At 36.5% G+C, this 21787-nt stretch overlaps 1 long non-coding RNA gene across 1 annotated transcript in view; it reads right to left on the reverse strand.

Moving 5' to 3' along the window:
- Window positions 1–21787, reverse strand: part of LOC125937942 (uncharacterized) — a 144721-nt gene that overhangs the window by 110820 nt on the left and 12114 nt on the right. The window contains exon 2 of the long non-coding RNA XR_007462557.1: window positions 10297–10382. This is a non-coding gene — a long non-coding RNA (uncharacterized LOC125937942). The remainder of the gene's footprint in view (window positions 1–10296; window positions 10383–21787) is intronic.

The following is a 21787-nucleotide window of genomic DNA, read 5'->3' on the forward strand; positions in this document are numbered from 1 at the left end:
TAAAATAAGTAAATATCACCACAGATAAGCAAATAAAGAAATAAACACTTACTGTAGAGAAGGGGACTAATATTTGCTAACTGTACCAAACCCAATTCTGCTCTGAATTATTATGTGACAGGAAAAATTCTAGGTGCAACATATGTTATCCAATAAACATCAAGGAAACACTGTGACAGAGCAGTGACTATTCCCATTTTAAAAAAGGGAGAACTGAGGCTTAAAGATGGCAAGTTATCCTCCAGGAGAAATGCCTGGTTGTCTCACATGAGCCTCGTTATTTCTTAGTTCCTTTTCTTTCTTTTCTTTCTGTTCCATGGGTCTTGGGGAATTCATCCCCTTCTCTTCTCCTCTCTGTAGATGTCTCAATTGCAAAAGATATGTTTCTTCCAAGTCTGACTGTGTTGAAATGGTAAGATGTAACATTTCTGATTCCCCTCTTTCTTTTTGTGTTCTCCACTTCCTTTTCAGATTTTAAAGGCTTACATGTGAATAATAATGGAGAAGGTAAAAAAGTAATAACTAAATGAACAAATTGGGACAGTCTACAAAATTTATGAAGACTTTTGCTGTCTTATTGTCATAGTGCCTGGTTTATAGTCTTTGATTTCCTATAAAGCACAAAATGTTAAGCTTCTATTCTTTTTTTTTTTTTTCCTAATGAGTTTCAACATTCTTGCCCTTCTTGACACTGTTCCTTTAACCTTCAATCATTGCCTTTAGGAAAGACCACTAAGTAATCTTTTCCTTGTTGGTAGACCTTCTACCTACTATGAAAATTCCATCAGAGAAAAATATGTGTGAATCAATACTGCGATACAATCAGTGTTTCTGTTGTCTCCAGTGCACTGAGCCTCCATCTTGTCAAGGAATGAGCCTTCTGGGCATTTCCTCACAGTCACATAATGAATGGGTGGCAGTGCAGAGGTAAAAGCTGAATCTGTCAAACCCCAAAGCCAGTATCTTTCTTTTACAGCCCAGGCTCTTTTGTGTTGATCCTCTCGAACCCCTTGCGCAGCATGACCCAAGTGACTGACTTTACTGCTGACAGAGTTGTCTGTGGCTACTTGGTTCTCAGGCCTACAGCAAGACACACTGGAGCACTGAGGAGGTCTCACAGAGGTCCCCCATTCAGGGTATATTGAATGACAGTCACCTATGAATGCTTTCAGGTTCGCATGTAGGAAGCCACCTCCTAAGCATACAGAAATCACGAGGGACAGATGGAAAGAGAGCAATGGGGGAGCTAACGTAACTTTTTAAGTATTTTAGATTTCTGACATGTAACCAAGTGCTACTCCATGGTGAAAATGAAGGCTAGGGAGCTTTACCTGTGCTGATACCACAGGGACAATTACTGCTGAGTGTGTAGGCAGGAGCCAGCCCATTAAGTGATGATCCTGTCCTCCTGCCTTCTGCTTGGGGCTCAGCCATGGAATTTATAAATATTCAAGTAGTATTTCCTGAGAGGCTGTTTTAATTCTTGAGGTTTCTTTGAATGTATGATTTGAGCATTAACTTGAAAATCTGATGTTTCAAATTTATTTTAAAAAACTTGAAAAATACTTTGAACTGTTAATTTTTTTCTTCCTTTTAGAGATTAGGTCATAAGGTATTTGTGTGAGTAGTCTTTTTCAGTAATAAAGTCAGACTCTAATATGGTAAAAATAACAAAACACAGACCCAGAGAGGCCTGAGTTCCAATTCTGGCTCTTTTTTTATTATGTGATTTTGTATAATTTATACTCTAAAGATTCTGTTTCTTTCGCTATAAAATAAAAATAAGAATAGAATTTCTAAAAATTCTGTAAAAATAACATGCCAAAGTGCCTAATACAGTGTGTCTAGTAAGCAGAATCCAGTAAATATTAGTCAAATCTGATTTTTACTCTATTCTGGAGATAAATCAAAATATTTATAAATAACCTATAATCAGTTAGGCACTAGAGTTCCAAAGATGAAAAAAAGATCCTGTTTAATATCTTGAAGCTCATCACAGTTTACAATTGAGGGAAAGCCTGCAAATCATGAATTACAAAACAGTTTATTGTGTGTTTAGGTGACATTAAGAATGACTTCATCCCAGGTCTATAACAGTCACAGTATCAGCTCCCTTCTGCTTGAAGTCTTTGATAGAAATATGCATCACAAAGTTAGTTAGAGAAATATATTTTACTAAATGTAAGACACTAAGGAGTTTAATTGAACCTCATGGAACATTACTTGTCTGAAAAGAGAAGTCTAGACTGCCTCTTTTCATTGTGCAAAGGCCATCCCTAATCTCATACTTAAATCTTGGATCCCCCCCCCCCCCGTGTTTAAGAAAGCACAATCCTATATACACTAACTAATGGGAAATAAGAAAGGTTTTTCCACATGCTTGAAGCAGTTCTGGCTGAGATTACAGACTTGAAGGTCAGGAAGGCAAGAGTTTTGAGTGGATGGGCAGACAAGCCAGAGGGGGCAGCATATATTGAGGTTTGGAGATGGAAGACAGAAAACCCTGGTCTCATCTAGGGAAATGCAAATAGTTCAACATTTCTAGAACACAAAGTTCAGGTAAGGAACATCAAGACATAAAATTGAAGGTGTAGGTAGGGGCCAGTTCATGGAAGTTTTGTGTGCCTTGTCAAAGAATTTAGGATTTGTCTAGTAGGCAATAAGTACTTATTGAAGGATGTTAAGCAAGTAAGTGATATAAACAGATATGTTATTTACAAAGACAAACTTGGCAAGAGTGAGAGGGACTAGAGGGAGCTGAAATGAAGACAAGGAAAATGGTTATTGCAGTAGTCCACATTGAAAATCTTGAGGATCTGGGGGCGCCTGGGTGGCGCAGTCGGTTGGGCGTCCGACTTCAGCCAGGTCACGATCTCGCGGTCCGTGAGTTCGAGCCCCGCGTCGGGCTCTGGGCTGATGGCTCAGAGCCTGGAGCCTGTTTCCGATTCTGTGTCTCCCTCTCTCTCTGCCCCTCCCCCGTTCATGCTCTGTCTCTCTCTGTCCCAAAAATAAATAAACGTTGAAAAAAATTAAAAAAAAAAAAAAAAGAAAATCTTGAGGGTCTGAATGATAGTTAACATTCTTAAGATGACAAAGCTAGCAATTTGCAGATCTAGGTTTATCTAGTTCTTACATACTTTATGGTCAAAGATCTGTTAACACGAAGTTTTCAAGGATGAATCAACATCATTGAAAATCCAACTGTGGTGGACTTGACCAAGAAGGAGCAGGGTGGAGAAGGCAAATTAGTAATTGAACATCTCATGCAAACATGGATGGCACCTTTGACTTCTTCCTCTACTTCCCTGTACCACAACCAAGTCAGTTGCTCTTTCCTATTACGTTTACCTGAGTAATGAATGAATGAAGAATGAAGCCATATCTTCAGAGAGAGGATGATTGTTTCTCTGAAGAATGATCCTTTATCAGACCCAGAAGAGACCTAGGCAGCAAGTGACCTTCCCAGGGATCTAAGATTGTGTTGACTCCTCTCTCAGCCAACTTAAGCTAAGTTATGCTTGATGATAAACAATCTCAAAGTCCTTACAAAATCAAAGTTTCTTTCCTCCCTCATGTCTTTTTTCAGTCAATTTCAGCTCTGGTCCACATCTTTTTCATGCTGGGATCCAGGCTGTAAATTCTACCTGTACATTCTGGTCTTGAAATAGAGAGAAAATAGAGATGACTCTTCAAACTTCTGCTGTGAAATAGCTCAAACAAATTCTATTAAATTTCATTGGCCAAAGCTGGTCACGTGAACAAAGACAGACATCAAAGGGCAGGAAGTATGATCCTCTTGCAGGAATGCACAATAGACAGAGGCCCAAAATGGAGTGGCAATAAATATTTTCCAATATTCGTATACTGGAATTATTGAAATCAAGCCCTCGTTGGGTATTTCTGGATATTTTAAAGTGGGTCTGGTTTAATAGGAATCTATTTTAATGAGGGACTGAAATAAATCATTGTAAGAGAAGAAACTTCCATGGAGTAGCTCAGTTCAGTTACAGATTACCTGGAACTAAGTAGCATAATTGTTCAAGCATAGACACTCTTAATTCAGATGGCTGGTTGTAAATCATATCTCTATCACTTCTATATTATATGGCCATTGGCAAATTCCTCAAATTATACACTTTTCATCTGTAAAATTGGATTTTTTTTAAAGGAAGGAACCTCTTTGCATAAAACTTGAAAGACATACAGAGTTAGGGTCTGCAAAACAGTCTCTTAGTGGTATCAGAACAAGCATATGTAACAGAGTAGTGTCCCAAGCTCAGTGGTGGCAGAGGGTGGTGGTATGGCATTATGGCACAGTGCAGATCCAAAAAAAAGCCATGCATGCTGCCTCCTCCTGACTCATGGCAGTGTCTCCCCTCTGCTCCATCAGCACTTTCTAGGTTTTAGCAGAGCTGCCCACCCTGGCAGAGCAGCATTGTGGTCACTCTGGACATCACATTAGTGGAGCAATTTGGTAGCAATGGCATAGCTGACATAGATGGGACTTGTTGTTGAGCCTAGAAAATATATCGTAGGTACAGCAGAAATAAATAGTGGTGAGCAGGCACATAACTGGTAGAGAGATCACTAACGGAAACTTCAGTGAGAAAATCTTTCATGGGAATGAAAATTAAAAATCCTTGATGTTACTGGGGCACCTGGGTGGCTCAGTCAGTTGAGCGTCCAACTCTTGGTCTCAGCTCAGGTCATGATCAGCCCTTTTCGAGCTCTGAGCTGACAATGCAAAGCCTGCTTGGGATTCTCTCTCCTCTCTTTCTGTTCCTCCTCCCCACCTCCTTCCCGTCGTGCACATGCACTCTCTCTCAAAATAAATAAACGTTAAAAAAAAATCCTTGCTGTCACTGAAACATTATACTCTACCAAAGGGAAACATGGTTTAAACTCACTTATCTTCTGTTTGAGAAAAATGGTGAATGCCATCTTTATAAGAAAGGCACAATTGAGCTGATAATTAGTTGAAAGTAGAGGGAGCCTTGAAACTAGGAATGACCTGATCCGCACAATCAGTAAAGCAACCATCAATCATCTCCCATGAAGGCATTCAAAGAACAGATTGTTTTAAAATTGCATTCTTCACTCATAAACTGTCAGCTTCCCAGGTGTCTGACCTGGCTCTCCAGACCAGGTACCTTGGGTCAGGCCACTTTGAAAACAGGTAAGACAGGTTTTGAGAGCCTTGCCTTCAGAGTCCTAATCGTCCATCTGGCCTATTAGCCCTTGTAAGAACCTGAATTCTGAATTTGGAGGTCATACCCCTTGATGATATTCCCTCTAAACCCACCCTGACATTGAAATCATCCTGGTTTAATTCTCCTCCCTTCCTAACTGTTCCTGGACATTTTCTGATAGATATCTACTCTGATTTCCTTCCCACTACTAACTGGCCAGCAGTTTCTTGGACACCATAACAGAAATACTACTTGGAAAACACTCAGCTCCCATCTCCTGAATTTTGTCTGCTAAAGCATCTAGGCCAGCTTATTCTAGGATTATCCTTTTTTTAAAGGTTATTTATCTATTTTGACAGTGAAAGCAAGCAGGGTAGGGGCAGAGAGAAGAAAGACAGAATCCCAAGCTGGCTCCATGCTGGCAGTGCAGAGCCTGATGCAGGACTCGAATCCACAAATGGTGAGATCATGACCGATCAAGATCAAGAGTCAGACACTTACGTCGGGCTCTGTGCTGACAGCTCAGACAGAAGTCCACTTCAGATTCTGTGTCTCCCTCTCTCTCTGCCCCTCTCCTGCTCACACTCTGTCTCTCTCTCTCTCTCTCTCAAAAATAAATAAACATTAATTTTTTTTTTAAAGAGTCGACACTTAACCAACAGAGCCACCCAGGTGCCCCTAGGGTTAACCTTTTTATATCGTGGCAGCCCCTGGAATGTGCCTGTAGGGACTGTAGAAGATCCTGTTGGTTACCTGTTAGAATTTCCAACACTATCCTGTACCACTTTTAGGATTCTAAATACACACACACACACACACACACACACAGAGTAGCACTTCTAAAGAGATGGATTTTCAGCAGAAACACAAGGATATTTAGGGTGATACAGTCAACATGAAAGGCAATTTTACTGTTAACACTTTTCACGTGCCAATCTGTGATGGTCCTCTGTCCACATGAATACATAGAATGTATAGAGGTTAACAATTACAATGATTCTATTTACTGGAATGGTCTCAACTAATTGTGTATTTAAAGTCTATGTCATAGAAAGGCCTCAGGCTCTAGTAAATGCATAAACACTAAGAGACTATTATGTGTAAGATAGTCATTGTATTTTATGAGCTAGTAAACAGACCACATGAAGCTTCATTTCATGACCAGCTTTCAAATTTCAATATATATATATTGGTAGAGAGATCACTAATGGAAACTTCAGTGAAATATATATAAAATATATAAAAATATAAATATATATTTTTAAAAATATATTTAAATATTTTATTATATAATATATATTTTTATATAATATATATTATAAAATATATTATATAACATATAATATATTGCATATTAATATTTGCAATATATATTACAATATATTATGTATAATTTATAATAATAATAATTTATATATAATATAAGTGTGTGTGTGTGTGTATGTGTATTTAGAATCCTAAAAGTGGTACAGGATAGTGTTGGAAATTTTAATAGATAAACAACATAATCTTCTACAGTCCCTACAGGCACATTCCAGGGACTGTCACTACACAAAAGGGTTAAACCTAGGGACACCTGGGTGGTTCTGTCAGTTAAGTGTCTTTACAATATGGATTGTATAATTAGATTTGCACTAATTTAAAATTGTTTAAATTCAAAGTGAAGCTTGCTTTGATTAAAATATGTAAACTATTTTTAAAAACTTCAGTGGACATTAATTCCTTTTGCAATGCCACTGAAGCTTAATTTATTTGGTCACCATCCTAAGACAATAAATCCCTAAACCTAAGTGACCATTTTTGTTCCATTAAGTTCTTTATAAACAGGAAGTTGCTCTGGGCTTAAGTTAGTGAAATAAGTCACTTAGAGAAAATATCCAAAGAAGTAAAAAAACCAATGAAAAGGCAACATAATCATAATTGAGGTTTGTTATAGGTCTAATGCTTACAGTTAGAAAGATATGAACTTTCATTTGGAATTAAACATTAAATATAGCATAGGACTGGTGACATGTGCCATTTATCTAAGCCTTGGAAATGATCTTTCTCTTGAAAAAGTACAGCCAAATTACTATTTCCATGTTTGTCTTTGTTCATTTTGCCACAGGAAAGTAAAAGTTAACAGGAGTCCTTATTGAGGAACTCTATCATCTAGCAACTTAATCTCCATCAATGCAACAGTGCTTTTAGCATCAAGTGAAATCAAGTGGGGCCATGATTGTTAATGTGGAAAACATCCTATTTGATAATCTCAAGAAAATACATTTAGACCACTCTAATTTATAGCTATTTTATAACTGAATTAGATCTGATGAAACAAATGAGAAAAGTATCCTATAGACAAAACTTAAAAACATATTATGGTTAATGACAGTTAAAATATAGTCATTTATTTTGAAAATATAAGTGCCTACCACATGTGCTGTGGTATATTAAGGGATAAAAGTAATCATAAGCTAGTTAAAGAGATAGGAAATTCCTCTCCAAAATACTTGTCTATGATTAAAAGCATTTTCCTTTGGCCACGATCAATAGATTAAGTCTTTCATATGTGTTAATGACACCATGGTTTTCTTATTAATCAGAAATAGTTCCAATAGTATAAATGTATAACTACTAACAGAAGAAATGAATAAGAGTCAGAAATGAAAAAGGAAGGAAGGAATGAAAAAGCTAACATCTTACCTATGGACCCTCTACAGCATATTTTCTCAGGCTCGTTTTTGCTTCCTTCATACAAATATTTTCAAATTACATCTCCATACATGTATTCATTTCCCAGAACTGATCTTGTTTACAAATATCTAGAAGTTGTTTATTTCTAAATATCACGGAAAAATGAACTTTCAATAACTAATCCTGTGAAATTTGCTTCTGTATTTTTTAAAATGTTGATGAGATTGCTCTTTAAACCACTCCACGTGCCTTGCATAAAGTCACACATTTGAGATTTTAGTGCTTAGAAAATGTTCCTTCAAAACTATGAAGCTCAACTGTGGTGATAATCTCTTTCACTGTTTCTCTTTCTGCCTTAAATTCAAGCAAGTTGCGTCAATGTGAAGCAGCATCACAGAAACTACCTTTCCCTCGGGCTTAGCATGTTTTCTTCTTGTCCCCATTCTAACCTGTCCCTTCCGTTTCTTTTTTTACTAACCTGAGATATGACTTGCTTTGGATATTTCCCTCCAAAATCTTTTTATGAAGTAAAATAACACATAAATTAAAGAAGAACAGATGTTTTAAATGGATAATAAACTAAAGCTCAGCAACAGTGCACAGTGGTCATATTCAAATTTAATTTAATGGTAGAAAAAAGGGAAGAGGAGAAGAAAGAAAAAATGAAATAGCAAAGTGATTTTCCAAAAGACCAAAGACCCATGAAAACTATAATTTATAGCAGTTGATGAAATGCCCTTTTAGGTCATACTTTGGGTGGGGGGCATCTGCTAATACTCAAACCAGCCAAATTCTTTGAAATGTCACTTACTATGAGGACTTTTTTAAAACATCTCATGAGACATGGGATATGAAAATGATTTTATGTCATTCTTTCTCATGTATTATTCAAAATCAAAATCATATTGGAAGAAGATGAAATCTCCAAGTTATCTTGTTAGAAATTCAGACTAAAGCATTTCACAAAGCAAATCCTAACAGCAGAAATTAGCATCAAAAAGAACCAGGTGTCAAATAAATTTATCTTTTTCAATAAGGCTTACATGCGCCAAGCCAAATCTCCCCCCTCCCCCGCTCAAAGCCTCCATGACTCCCCATTACAGATTTTAAAAAAAACACTAAATTCCTTTGCTTGATAATTAACAAGGTCTATAATCTGACCTAGTTTCCATTCTAGTCTTTTCTGCTTTCCCATCACTTCTTCCAACCCTTTCCATGGACTCTTACACTGCAGAAATACCACATGATGCTCATTTCTCCGGCGACACTGCAGGCAGCTTTATATTGATGCTTTCTCTGATGCCTTTTGTGCTTCAGGGAATACTCTTCTATTCTCCCACCACCTTTGACTAACTGTGGCCACTCTTTAGATCATAGGGCATCTGAACCCCCTGGGAATCTTGGCAAGGTGCTCAGCCATCCTCTCACTGGAAAGATGCCAGATAGTTGCTCTTCTTTTCCTTTGTAGCATGAATATGGACACTCGTGATAGTCCCTGCTTTTTTAATCTGTGAATATCGATGCAAAAAAGAAGAACCAGGAGGAATTTTCTCTGGTGGCAGAGGTTGTTATAGCAAGAAAGTGTTCCCAAGGTTGCTGTGACAGTAGTATACTGTGGCATGAGCAGGAGCTCATTCTCAAAGCATGATTGGGAGGTCTTACATCTGGCTGTATTGCACTGTAGCATGATTCTCTAGCATTCCTAGAGATCACTGCTTCTCAGTATCCTTCTAGCAAGTTACTCTTTTGCTCAAATTCATGGAGTAAGTTTCTGAAAGTAGAGGTCCTGGTTATATACAAAGTCCATCAAAATCCTTTCCAAAATTACTTAGGGCCCACATCAAATTTCATCATCTCTGTGAAATCTTTGCTTTGTATTTTTATGTGGAAAGAATGTCTCTATTCTATAAAAGTCTTATAATAGTTAATGTGTATATTTCTTACAAAACTCATTACCTTCTGCCCAATATGTATTTGTTTAGAAGTTTTATCTTGAGAAATACAGTGTAGACTTCTTGAAGGCAGAAACTAGGCCACATTCATCGTATTACACGGATTCACAAAATCTGACATGGTAACTTTCAGATGGCAAAGCTTGTGACTAATTGAAGTGATTGAAAGAATAACACAAGGTAAAAGTATTTATAAAACAGTTTTGAGTCAATTTATTAAGAGAAGGTTATCCACTTAAGTCATATGTTTCACACATAGTAAACACCAAATAATACTATTTTTATTAAGGTGTTTCATATATATGGATTATATACATATACATATATGTACACGCATGTATATGTATGTACATATATGCATGTATGTATGCATATGTGTGTATATGTGTATATATTAATATGAGATTACTTCCATACTTGACCTACACAGAAATTGGCACAAAGAGAATTGCCCTCATCCCACATAAAAAAAAACATACCTTAAGTTCTCCAGTTAAGAACAAGTGAGGAATGACTGCTGTCTTGAGAAACTGCAGAGGTGTGGGTCAGCATACTTCTGGTGACTCTAGAGAGATGAAAGAGAGAAGACACTGTGATCATGGTACTTGCTATAATGCCAAGAGGCATTAGGGTGGAGTGGTTAAGAGCAGGAATTTTGGCACCAGGCTATCGCGATCTGAATTCTAGTCCTACTACTTTATAGACATGTAAACTTGAGTAAGTTTTTTAACTACTATATGCCTCAGTTTCCTCCCCTGGACCATAGGCACAGTAATGTCATCTTCTTCATAGGAATTTTATAATGATTAAATATTTTAGTATATGTAAAGTACATAGAGTCATAAGAAGTAGTACCTATGAGAGTAAATATTTGTTAACTGTTAGGCAGCATTACTGTCTCTAATGCTTTACTGAATCTGGTTTCTGTTTCATCATCTTTGCCACTTGTGACCCCACCCTCCCAGTGCATCCTTTCATCCTGTATTTCTGCTCTTGAGGAAGCTTCTACAGCCTTGGGTGTTTATAGTCTCACTATATAGCACTGGTTCCAGAGAGGTTGTTGACCTAAACTGGGAATTTAATGGCTATTATTTTCATGAAAAAGGAACTCATGTTCCAAAATATTGATATAAAGCTTTACTTAATGAAATGTAACTATTTCATTAAGATTAAACTGTTGTATAGCAGGGTGAAGGACAGGGGTTTGTAACTACAGACTCCAAGTATGGTGTGGTTGAGAGATCAATGTGTTTCTCTCCAAAAACGAACTGGAATTTAAGCAAAAGGATAACAACTTCTTTAAAAATAATGTTCAAAATGCTCTAAATGTTTTCAAAACCCCATTTCTTCCATTAAATAACTTTTTCAGTAATTTGAATTTCATAAGAAATTATCGGGGAAGTTGTTTGTAAGAAGTAAGTTAGGCTCATTTTATTCTAGGTACCAACCACTTAAGATCATTATTTAAAAAAATAAAAGAATGCTGTTTTCTTTTCCTTTTTTTCTCCAAAAGACAAAAGTGAAAAAAGCTGTTAATTCTATCACACCATGTACAAAAGAATCTGTTAAACCAAATTAAAGTCATTACTGACTTTTCGAAAAATTTATGGATATGAAATTCTTTTCATTTTATGCAAAATAATTCTGTAATACTTTGGATCCCAGTTACTTTAATGGTAGGACATCCAGTGAGGAGTAATTATAAAGGAACAAATAGTAATTTTATCATTTGGGACTTCATGTGCTCCTCCTTATTTTCCATCAACCCTTGGTTAAAGATATTCAATGACTTCTAAACTAGTTTTTCCCATTTCTAATTTTAAATCTTGGTGTTCTGACAATGTTTCAATCTGGTTGCACTTATTGGATTATCTGAGATGTGATGGATTTATTTTTCAGTAGAAACAAAAAAATCATGTTTTCTTGGTACCATACACATTGTTATAATGCAACTATAATAAGGGATTTGTATTTATTTCAGCTAACAAATTTTAAGTTAAACCTCAAATAATTGTAGTTTAAGTTGTTATTTTCTGAGCCATTTTAAAGTAAGTCAATGTATTGACATGAAAAATCAAATGTCTTTTGGTGAAAGAAAAAAATACACAACCGTATTCTACTGTTAATTCTACTGTTAGCTTTTATTAACACTTTCATTATAGCATTTTCTTATTGATATGAATTTTAAGTAGTTTTCCCTCATTATCAGTAGGAAATGTAAAAAAAAAAAAAACAAAAAAAAGAAAAGAAAAGGTTTCTTTCTGTGTAAATACACATAACCGAGATAATATAGTTTTGGAATTTTTATCTTAGAGTTCATTATTATTAAAATTGTTACTCTCAGCTTGAAAGTGCCCAGCATTAACTCTGAACCAGCAACATTTGTTTCATGTAGATTTTCATATTGTAAGATGAAATATATACTTCCTAAACCAAAGGTTAAATGTTTAGCATACACTGTAATAAAATGAAAATGTAATTTTAATCAATAAGTATTCAGTATAACTTTACCAAAAATATCAGGGCATCAGAGGAAGGCAAGACACATTTATGAAGTATCTAGTGATTTTAGAAATTTTACATATGCCAGTTAATTAAATCTTCATCAAGATCCTGAGAAGTAGGACTTATACTTGTTTTAGAGAGAAAAGAGAGAAGGAAAAAAGCTGAGACTATTAATAAGGATAAGAACTATTCAATCTCACCAGGAAGCTGGCTGAGTTAGGCATGCACATGAGGCTGCCTAGATGTGGGTCCAAAACTTATACTCTTTACTTTCATTTTTAAGTTTTGTTTACAGTGCTCTGATGTGTTCCCACCTGTGAATTGCCCTTGACCTACCTCAGCACAGTATAAGAAAGACGTATCAAGATAAGACTAGTAATACCAACTACACTAAAGATATCTAGGTGAAGAATTCCATAAATTCTAACATAAAAGCAGATACTTTATTGAAGAAAACACTTTTGTTTTTTGGCTTCTATTGTTAGTCTTTAAATCAATTACATGGCTAAAAGTCAATAGTCATATCTACCCACAGATTCTTTTCCTATTCACCCTATTCCTTATCTCATTATACCTGCAGTGCCCTTCATTCTACCTATTTGAATTGCAAATATGAGGGGAAATGAGTTCAAGATGATAGAGAACTAAGATAAGGAAAATTCACTATTGAAAATACAGTAGTCATGGAAATTTAATTTTAACATTCCTGTGCAGTTTAGAATTGAGAGCTAGGCATCAGTGTTGGCAGTTTTAACGTAAACTAGCTGGTAAGCTACCTCTATGCCTCTGTAGCTTTCCACCCAAGGTTGAGAGTCTGCAGATCTGACAGATGAATGTTCTCTATAGCTCTTCTTGGTTAATAATGATTAAGAAGATGGTATTTGGGGGTGCCTGGGTGGCTCAGTGGGTTGTGCATCCAACTCTTGATTTCAGCTCAGGTCATAATCCCAGGGTCATGGAATTGAGCCCCACGTCAGGCTCTGTGCTGAGCATGGAGCCTGCTTAAGATTCTCTCTCTCTCTCTCTCTCTCTCTCTCTCTCCCTCTGCCCTCATGCTCTCTCTCTCTCTCTCTCTCTCTCTCTAAAACATAAAAAATAAAAAGAAGATGGTATTTGGCTTTAACTCTGTCATCACAGCATAAACATTTGAGATGAAGCTATCACAAGATAACCATTTTAAGATAAGTCATTTGACAACCAAAGAGGTAAGTAAAGAGCATATCAAAGTACCCTATTCATTCCACACAAGAAATAAATGATAGCAAAATTATGACAATACTTATGCATGGTATCATTTTAGGTTTGGAGATTTGGGGATTGCCATTTTAGGTATCTGGATTACTTGCATTGGGGAAGAAGAGGAAAAAGGAAGGCAAAAAACTATTCTGGTACCTTCTGCTGGCTTTCAAAAGCAAGCAACAAAGCAACAGATAGAGTGTGAGATCGGTACCTCCTTGCTACACTCCAAGAAAGGAGCAACTGTCTGCTCAGCTGAGTCTGACCTCTGCTGACCTCTATCATTGTAGGCTGGATTCATACCACATAAGAAAGTTTTGGTTTTGACTCCAAGTAATCTGTTACTTGCATTTAATCCAAGCACTTTCCAACAAGAACAGTGCACTCTCCAATATGCCAACTATATGTTTATATGTTGCATTGAGAGAGAAAATATTGCTCAAATAGATTGAGATTTTCTCCATCAATGTATTTGGTCCTAGTCAGACAACATCCAGAATACCGAATGAAGTCTTAGATGTCATGGTACAGGACAGAGTAGAGAGAATTTAGAATAATTTAAGTGGGATAGTTTAGAATCTGGTCTGAATATCGTGCCATAAAAGAGTGGTTGGAAAACTAGAGAAGGGAAGATCTAATTAAGAACAGAATAGAATTTTTTTTAAGGTTTATTTATTTCTGAGACAGAGAGAGACAGAGCATGAGTGGGGGAGGGGCAGAGAGAGAGGAAGACACAGAATCGGAAGCAGGCTCCAGGCTCTGAGCTGTCAGCACAGAGCCCGATGTGGGGCTCAAACTCACAGACTGTGAGATCATGACCTGAGCTGAAGTCGGTCACTCAACCAACTGAGCCACCCAGGCGCCCCAAACAGAATAGAATTTTTAAATATTGGGAGGTATCATGTGTAGAGAGGAATAGACTTATTTTCCCCAATGTTTCAAAAGGAAAATATGACCAATAGGTAGGAGATGCAAGAAGATAGATAACAGTTTCAATAATGTAAATGCTTGTCTCATGAAGAAATGAGTTCTCCATCCCTGAAAGTAAGCAACCAGGGGATGAATAAACTTAGGCCTACTGTTGTGAAGCTCCCTGATTTGAGAAAGAACTTAAATGACCTCTGAGGTCCCTTCCAATGTTAAAATACTATTAATTAACCTCTTTCTACATCACATATTTTATTCTCTTATCTGAATTACTAAATGTTACCTCAGTTTAAATTAAGGAAACTAAATATTTTTGTTAATTTAGTACCTTTTAATCAATAATAATATCAAGTGCAAATATATTATTAGGGAAAAATTAAGTGAAATAATGTGTTTAAAAAAACTTTTGTCTGCAAGTAAGATATGATAAGTCTCCAGATTTATTTTCGAAATCACAACACAGTGGAAACATTTAAGATACAAATTTAATGAATTGGTATAAAGAAAAGATAATTGGTTTAAAAAAAAACATAAAAAAGATTTTAGTGCATCTTTGCACCTCTGAGGGTTTGTCACTAACCAGAAAATCTACATAATTAAGAAAGAAGTCTATTTTATGCTCATCTAAATTTCGTATTTGACCAGGACTAAGCAGTCCTTACAATGCATCTTTCAGAATAGATAGTACAAGAATCTTCATTTCTCAATGACTAGGATAATTATAGCTTCAAACAGAAGAATCAGGCTGTAGCCCAACACCACTGCTTTCAAAGTGTACTTTTGATGGTCACTGGCACCTCATATTTTTGAAATTCTTGTTTAATTTTATAAATGAAAGATTTTTGCTGAATTGAAACTGTCCACCTGATCTTTGCTAATGGGACTAAAGGCCCATTAGTATGGAAACGAATGCCATCTAAGCTAATTATTTTAAATGCAAGTATTCAGCTGAATCTACATCTGAGACCTGACAGGCAACACATGACTTTTTTAACAATTGTTCAGGGCTGCAAAAAATAGAGTTTTTCTCGAATGCAAAAGGTGACTGCTATACAATGCATTTCTGGTTTAGCTTAGTTTCTGCAGTTTGACTCTACTATATTTTAAATGAGATGGGAAAAAGTAGTGATTATTTTTTTCCTGAAACCAACAGATAGCAAGCATTATATAGCTTAAAAATTCCAGATCTGATTTTAATAATGTCCTAACAACCTAAAAAATATAACACCATAAATAATGCTACATGGCTACATTTCCACATATATTCAAACCCAAGGTAGAGTATGTTTCCTGTGGCTGAGAAGCATTTAGAGTATTCAGATTTTATCTTATTTATTAAATCCATAAATTGCTGAATTATTTGGGGATGTCCAAGGCACACAGAATTATTTCCATAATGAAGAAAATATAGCCCAGGAATTTTAATACTTACCAAATCACTAAAATATTTTTGTTGTGTTTTGTTTTGTATTTAATTGTATATCTCTAAACTGTGATGCCAAGTTTAACTCAGGATGACATACCATGAATGACAAATTATGAAAGGTCATCACGGCACAGGATTGGAAAAATCCTTCATTAGCTCCTCCTCCTCCCCTTCTCTTCCCCAAACCCCTTCTTTTCCTCCTTCTCCGCTTCCTCCTCTTTTTCCTCTTCTTCCACTTCTTAGTTCTTTCTCTTTCCCCTTCTTTCTCGAGTCCTTCTTCCATCCCTTTATTTTTCCCTTTTCTCTTCCTTTTTTAGTTAAACAAATGCCTGCTGTAAAATTTGAATACCAAAATATTTTCTTTTTATAGATGTTTCTTCTTGCTCCATTTGTAAAAAAATATTCTTATGAAGATGTAATGTTAAATACAGATCAAAACTTGTATCTTACTTGTTTATGATCCTAGATCATCACAGATGAGGTATTTCTGTGCTTATAATTTAAATCTTTTAAATATGAAAAACTATGTATACTATATAAATTTGAAAGCAATGTGAAAGTATTAATTTTATATGATTTCCAATTTCAACTTCCTTAATTTTAAAGCTTAATCTGGTGTTGAACATTGCAGCCACGTTTTTTCTATCATTAAAAAAATTCCTACAAATTATTTTTCTACAGCTCACTCTATATTTGCTATTTTCACGTGTGTGTGTGTGTGTGTGTGTGTGTGTTCACATGTGGATGCTGGTGTGAATATACTGAACAATTAGTGATTAACGTTTCAATCCGATAGTTGGAGTTCTAAGCTTATTTGACTATATTTTGATAGCTTTTTAAGTCCCCAATGTATTGACTAAAGAAGTGAGTTGGCAAAAATGGATGAATCTTAATTAATTATCATATGGCATTATTCACTATACTGTGACAAAATAAAATTAAAAAATTGAGGAACAGCAAGGAAGGAGAAGTGAGTCCTATCCAGTTGAAATACTTAACTCAGGACTTATCCAAGTGGAATCTTTCTCAGTTTTCCTTTGGGGTTGTTCCATGGCAGGAAAAGGGGGAAAACGCAAAATTCTGTTATTGCAGAGTTAATGTGTGAGGACAGTATATCCTGCCAAAAAGGTCAGACAAATGCCACCTTGATTCTCATTTTGATGGCCTAGCCAGTTATTCTTCTTAAACAACATTCTAGTGACTGGTGAGAAGAATGGGGAGAAAAAACCTAGACCACATGCAGGAAGATTTTTTTTAACTAATGATTTGATGCTAAAATTTTCTCATCCAGGAAAATTTTCAGACTTTCTTATAACACCCCAGGTTTTCTTTCCATTTTTTGGTAAAGTATACAAAAAACTGCAAAATCAGCCTGAAACAACTCCTAATGCTAGAGGAAATAATGGGACGCCGGCCAACAATGTGTCTGATTTCATCAGTCAGGACAAGGTACTCTCTTTCTGAGGCCAACCATCCTGACAGACCTAATCCTTTCATCAGCAGACTGACGGACAAGTGTAAATCTGTAGAGTTAAACAGTCTCAACGGTCTGTGTAGAGGGTAAGGGGAGTTTAAAAAAAAAAAAAGTTTAAAACCTGACACATATGGGCTTCCAAATAAAGGTTTGACATTTCCAAATACAAATATCACACTGGTGCCTGGGTGGCGCAGTTGGTCAAGCACCTGACTCTTGATTTCGGTTCAGGTCACGATCTCACAGTCATGAGATGGAGCTTTGCATCAAGCTCTGCACTGAGCTTGAAGCCTGCTTGGGATTCTCTCTCTCCCTTTCTCTCTGCTCTTCCCCAAAACTCCCTCTCAAAATAAATAAATAAACATTTATATATATCTATATATCTATATATCTATATCTATATCTATAGATATAGATATATAGATATAGATATAAATCTATAGATATAGATATAGATATATAGATATAATATATATATATCCCTGTTTTTCTCTCCAGCCTGTTAATGCTTAGACAAGAAAGCATGAAATAGGTCTTTAACATTCACATATCATTTTTTTAAAAATGTTTGTTTATTTATTTGAGACAGAAAGAGAGAGTGGGGCAGGGCAGAGAGAAGGAGAAAGAGAATCTTAAGCAGGCTCCTCACTGCCAGTGCAGAGCTGGAGGAGGGGTTTGATCTCACAGACCATGAGATGTCCTGAACTGAAACCAAGAGCCAGACACTTAACTGACCGAGCCACCCAGGCACCTCTCACATATCATTTTTAATGATAGCTTTATATCTAGAAACAGACCCTGCATAAGGATATATGAAATAATTGAGAAGAAATTATTATAGGCTTAAAATCATGCAAGAAAAAAAAATTATATCCCTCATCTGAACTGTGTGTCAATTATTTTCCACCTTGATTTTGCAACACCAAGCACTGCAATGTTCTCCAAAGGCATTGTGAAATTCTTCTAAATATTCAAAACAAAATTATGCTTCATTTTCTTAATTAAAAAAAAATTATTTTAATGTTTATTTATTTCAGAGAGAGAGAGACAGAGCACCAGCAGGGGAGAGGCAGAAAGAGCCAGAGACAGAATCTGAAACAGGCTTCAGGCTCTGAGCTGTTAGCACAGAGCCCGACATGGGGCTTGAACCCACGAACCGTGAGATCATGAGCTGAGCTGAAGTTGGACACATAACCGACTGAGACCCCCAGGTGCCTCCATTTTCTTAATTTTAAAAACTAAACAAAATATGATATCTAAAACTTTTAGGAGATGGTGGCCATGGGGAAGGAGTGGTAGAGCATCAAAGCAATTGTGTGTGACATCTGGACCTAAGTCTGGTCGCCCATGCTCTAGGAGGAGCATGTGACAAGTGGGCCCCATGGCTCTTTAAGTCACTTCCATCTGAAAAATGGGGGGAGAAAATCAAGTCCTAACCACCCAAAGGAATCGCTTTAATGATACAATCGTTCTTTTTAAAGTGTAGAAGAAACATTTAGCGTAAACACGAAATAAAAAATAGTGATGTTTGCTTGTAATTACAGGTCACTTTTGGTTTTCCTAAGACATCAAATCCCCAGGGCTAGACTGTGGGTGCATAAGGGAAATTGTATGGAGCTCTTTGTGGGTGGTATCACAACTAGGTTTCAGTTAAATAACAGAGTCTTCTACAGCTGGTCTTCTTAGTTTTTTAAAAGGTAAATATACTTAGAGGAACAGCCCTGCATGATGGCAGAAAAAGTGGTTTCTAATGTGGTAAGAGTTGAAAGACCTCTACCGACTTACCCCAAACTATTTCTGCCACCAGCCTGTGGTGTTCCCAGAAAATTTCTCACCATTCCTTTGGGACATTATCTCCAAAATGCCCATTAAAATGCAAATGTATTACCTCACAGCTCTCACATATTGACTCACTATCCTCCATTTTTATATCAGCGAGGATTTGCTTGGTCTGCAAGACAATTTTGGTGAGAGTAAGCAAACTCGGGTTCAGCCACAAAGAAAACTAAAAGGAGCAAGACGCATTTTGCAGAGGAGACCTGGGGCAGTGAGTACCGTGGTCAGAGAATGCTGAGAGGGACAAGTGCACATGGTTGGGGCAGGGAAAGACGAGGTACACGTCCTTGTGTCCCTGCAGACTCCTATACCCAGATCTACATTCCTAAATTACACAATGATTTCTTCCTCTTTACAACTTCCAAAGCACCTTGTATTTTACCACCCACCAGATAGGCATCCTATATATTTCCTTGTCTTGGTGGTGATTATGTGTCCGTTTGTCCTCTGCCTACTTTTAATTCTGTGTCCCTACATTTGGGGGTCTTTCTTCCAAATCTCAGTGATTTCCAAAGCTCTTAGTGAAAGACTTGTATGTAAGTGCTGTACTAATACTTATTAAATAAACAAATAAAACCAGTATACTGGAGATGGTTACATTGGGTGGGATTCTAGCAAATGTGGAATCAGATTTTCTCATTTTGCACAATCCAGGCAAGGATTTACAAAACTTCGTGATCCAGTTGCTTACCTGCCTAGTTATCATGGCACATTCTATGCACTATTACTTTGTCCACTTTTGGGGTTTTTTTGTTTGTTTTGTTTTACATCTGTCTCTCTGATTCAACTTTGATGAAGAAGACCAAAACTTATTTATTGTTTTAATGGTTTTTATTCATTTTTACTATCTTTTCTCCCTTTTTTCTACATTTCACCAGATGCCCCCAACCACCACCTCAACATCTCTGACAATACCTGACACATAATACTAAAGAAGCCTGAGAAGGAATAAAAACAGAGAAAAAGGAAGGAAGGGAGCAAAGGAATGAGGGAAGCAATAAGAAATATACTTACAATCATTTTAAGTTTTTCTTTCAAGGGAACCTGTGACTAAATGATATGCACATGCTAGCAGGTTGCTTGGCCATTTCTGAGGAACGGTTTGTACACATGAGTTGTGCTGAGCTTGACATGTTTGGAGTGGGGAGCAGCAGTGGCCAAGGGAAAGTTTCGGTGTCATGCCAGCTGTTTTATGTCTCTTTCATCTCATTACTACTTTTCCAGAATGGAATTCTTTATAGGATTGTATCATGCCAACTAGTTCTCTTATTTTGTAGGTTGAACAGCCTGAGATGTGAATGTGCCCTTCTCCTTGGGTGTTCTACAAAAGATAACTGAGAAATTGGAACTACAGTTTTCGAAGGTCTTAATTCATACTACTCAGATAATGTTATACCACCTCAAATTCCACTTTTAGTTACAGAAGTTGAACAATTCTGTCTAGTCTTTTGGAGATATTGTTGAGAAATTGTTTACTTTGTCAAGGTCCACGATTGCATGGGTCATTAACCATGCATGCAGCTACTGAACAAAAACTGCCCAGACAGCAACTTTTCTAAACAGGTCTCTGGAACAGCCCCATTGTCCTTTGGTCTTTCATGGCAGTGCTATTTCACTTGCTTTTTAATACATGGCCTGAAAGCCCATGTTTTGACTATGGAGGACAACAAGCTTCTGCACACTGGGCCATTTTGTCAAAATTATTTTTGCTCAGCCTACAAAAGCACACAATGATCTATGTATTAGGTCAAGTCTTTGTGTTATTCATTTTTCTCTTCTCTTGTACATAGATCTAAACATCATAGGCATTCAATAAATGTTGAATGAATATACTTCTAAGTTAACCAAAGCCTATAGACTTTTTCCCAGCAATGACATAGTAGATTTAACAAGCATGACTTTCTAGCTACATCTGAAAGACACTCACAAAGAGGGAACTGATAGCTCACATATTAGTACCAGTAGTTTCTCAGGGCAAGATGTGTAAGAGGGGATTCATAGTTCAGAACCATTTAGTATCGTGAGGTGAACTGAAAGTTTTTAATTTTGGTTAAAAGTGTGCTATAGTTTTGGGGGGCACCTGTGAGCCCTTCAGAGCCATTGAATAATTGAGAGCTATTACATGGCGGTGGGAATAAATACGGGACACATTTTTCACCATCGTCGTTGACTCTAGATGGTTTTGGATAAGTACAATGTTATCATTTACAAAACCTGGGCTGTGTAGTCCCTATGTCCCAAGAAAATTGAGAAAGATGAAATTATAATTGTAAAACAAACAAACAAAAATTAGTTCCTCAAGAAAAAAAAAAATTGGTACACTTTCTCAAATATGCCTCTGAAGCTCTGTAGGATTTATTCAAGTGCAGAATGAATGCTCTCAGTTTGGCAACTAGGATTCATGTGATGACTCAGCAGCTTTCAGTTCCAGTAAAGCCAACAACTTTATAGACTTCAGTAATGCTTGTGTTTATGATGCATAAGAAAGAAGAAAAAATAAATACAGTATAATACAACTATAAAAGATTGAGAAGACTTTCTATGATTCCCTGGAGTTGGGTACAAT

Source organism: Panthera uncia, assembly GCF_023721935.1.
Source record: "Panthera uncia isolate 11264 chromosome B2 unlocalized genomic scaffold, Puncia_PCG_1.0 HiC_scaffold_24, whole genome shotgun sequence".
Lineage (NCBI taxonomy): Eukaryota > Metazoa > Chordata > Mammalia > Carnivora > Felidae > Panthera > Panthera uncia.